The sequence below is a fragment of the Microcebus murinus genome, chromosome 7 (genome assembly GCF_040939455.1).
Source record: "Microcebus murinus isolate Inina chromosome 7, M.murinus_Inina_mat1.0, whole genome shotgun sequence".
NCBI lineage: Eukaryota > Metazoa > Chordata > Mammalia > Primates > Cheirogaleidae > Microcebus > Microcebus murinus.
Window position 1 is genome coordinate 76,041,245 of NC_134110.1, and position 2,638 is coordinate 76,043,882.

General features: G+C 33.9%; 1 pseudogene across 1 annotated transcript; it reads left to right on the forward strand.

Moving 5' to 3' along the window:
* The first annotated feature begins 364 nt into the window (after positions 1–364).
* Positions 365–758, forward strand: LOC105857559 (dolichyl-diphosphooligosaccharide--protein glycosyltransferase subunit TMEM258 pseudogene; annotated as a pseudogene). Its single transcript, XR_001147736.3, has one exon. The product of XR_001147736.3 is annotated as a dolichyl-diphosphooligosaccharide--protein glycosyltransferase subunit TMEM258 pseudogene (transcript).
* The last annotated feature ends 1,880 nt before the right edge of the window (positions 759–2,638 follow it).

Below are 2,638 nucleotides of genomic sequence, written 5' to 3' on the forward strand. Positions count from 1 at the left end.
TAGTCCACTACCTCTCATCCAACTGAGAATAGATATCTATAAATCATTAACCCATTTGACAAATATTCAGAGTATAAAATCATGACTACGATCATTGTTGCTGCCAATGGGGAATAGCTTATCAGATATATTAATAAATTAGCAAAATAAAAACAAAATACATTATAGGAAGGAAAATTAAAATTAGAAAAATGTAGGTTCTATTTCCATTTGGTATTAACTACTGAGATTCAACAAATGACAAAACCAGGTTTAAAAGCTCATCTGAAGTGTCCTGTTCTGGAAAAGAGGCCAATCCATCTCTAGCAGGTGAATTCAATGGAAATCTTGTTGGAAGACATCCAAATAGGTAAAAATTAATTTGCTTCCAGTGGCTAAGCGGCGGCTTACTCTGTGCAGGGCAAAATGGAGCTCGAGGCCATGAGCAGATACACCAGCCCAGTGAATCCGGCTGTCTTCCCCCAGCTGACTGTGGTGCTTTTGGCCATTGGCATGTTCTTCGCCGCCTGGTTCTTCCTTTATGAGGTCACCTCCACCAAGTACACTCGAGATATCTACAAAGAGCTTCTCATCTCCTTGGTGGCTTCACGATTCATGGGCTTTGGAGTGCTCTTCTTGCTGCTCTGGGTCGGCATTTATGTGTGAGCTCCCAAGGGTACCAACCAGACGGCTTCACTGGATCTCTGCTTTTGCAAATTAATTTTTTTTTTACTGTTGCTGGAAGTGTCCCACCTGCTGCTCACAATAAAGGCAGATGTGTGACAAATATATATATATATATATATATATATATATTTTAATTTTAAAGAGTAAAAGTATAATTGATATAGATCAAGAATGAACACTTGTGAAAGATTTAATTAACTTTTTATTAATGAGGAAATGTTATAGACATTACAAAGCCAGAATATTTTATTACGTTCAATTTTATTACATATGAATATGTACTATGAACTATAACATGCTATCATGCTACTTTGTAGTTAATGAAACTTATAGTTTCTTCATTTTTGGAATCAAATTTTAATTTGGTTTTATACTTTAGTCCAAGAGAAATATTTGGGTTTTACTTTGGGTATCTGTGTATTTTGATAAAATACTATGTTCCATATCCTTTTATCATCACTGATTTCGATATTCATGCTGGTGATTCATTTAAAGTTGAGTTTAAAGTTATCAACCTCCTTAATTTAGAGGACATTTATCTTCCATTTCATATATATATATATATATATATATATATATATATATATATATATATCCAAAACATGAACCTGGGCACTAGGCAGAATTGCTGAATTACCAAGATTTCAAATTTAGGTGTTTTACCCTGATCATGATTTTTCCACTGCATATGTTGATTAAAATTGATACAATGAATTCTATTTCTAATTGAGAAATGCTGCATATGAACCTCAAATACTCCTTTGCCTGCATGGAATGAGATCAAAGCTAAAAATTGATATTTTTTCTCTTAATATCACATCACTAATTTTGGCCCTCTCAGTATTACCACTCCAAATGGTCAGAAGAATCACAGAAAAATAGACTTTGGGGAAAAACATCGAGGAGAGCAGAATACATTTTTTAAAGATTTTATTTCATAATATTATAGGGACACACACATTTTGGTTACATATTAATAAATTGCTTTTTTACCATTTGAGTCAAAGTTATAAATGTGCCCATCACCCAGAGAGCATGTATTGCATCTGTTAGGTGTGAATTTACCCATCTACTCTTCCCTCCTCCCATTTGTTTGATTTCCAATGAGTATTATTTCCTTTGTGCACATAAGTGTGGATGGATTAGTCCCAATTTAATAATGAGTACATGTGGTGTTTGTTTTTCCATTCTTATTATACTTCACTTAGAAGAATTGTCTCTAGTTCCTTCTGGGTTGTTATAAAAGATACTAAATTACTATTTCTTTTATGGCTGAGTAGGACTCCAGGGTATACATATACCACATTTTATGAATCCACTCATGTATTGATGGGCACTTGGGTTGTTTGCACATCTTTGCAATTGTGAATTGTATTGCTATAAACATTTGAGTGCAAGCATCTTTTTCATAAAATGTCTTTTTTCTTTGGATAAACACCCAGTAGTAGGATTGCTAGATCAAATGGTAGTTCTTTGAGGTGTCTCCATATTACTTTCCACAGAGGTTGTACTAGTTTGCAGTCCCACAATATATGAGTGTTCCTATCTCTCCACATCCATGCCAGCATTTGATATTTTGAAACTTTTTGCTAAAGGCCATTCTCAATGGGGTTAAGTGATATCTCATTGTGGTTTTGATTTGCATTTCCCTGATGATTAGAGATGTTGAGCATTTCTTCATATGTTTGTTGGCCATTAATCTATCTTCTTTGGGAAAGTTTCTTTTCATGTCTTTTGCCCACCTTTTAATGGGGTTGTTTGATTTTTTTCTTGCTTATTTGCTTGAGTTCTTTGTAGATTCTGGTTATCAGCCCTTTTATTGGATGTATAGCATGCAAATATTTTCTCCTTCTCTGTAGGTTGTCTGTTCACTCCAATGATTGTTTTCTTAACTGTGCAGAAGCTTTTTAATTTGATCGGGTCCCGTATATTTATTTTTATTTTGTTGTAATTATTGTGATTGGAGTCTTCT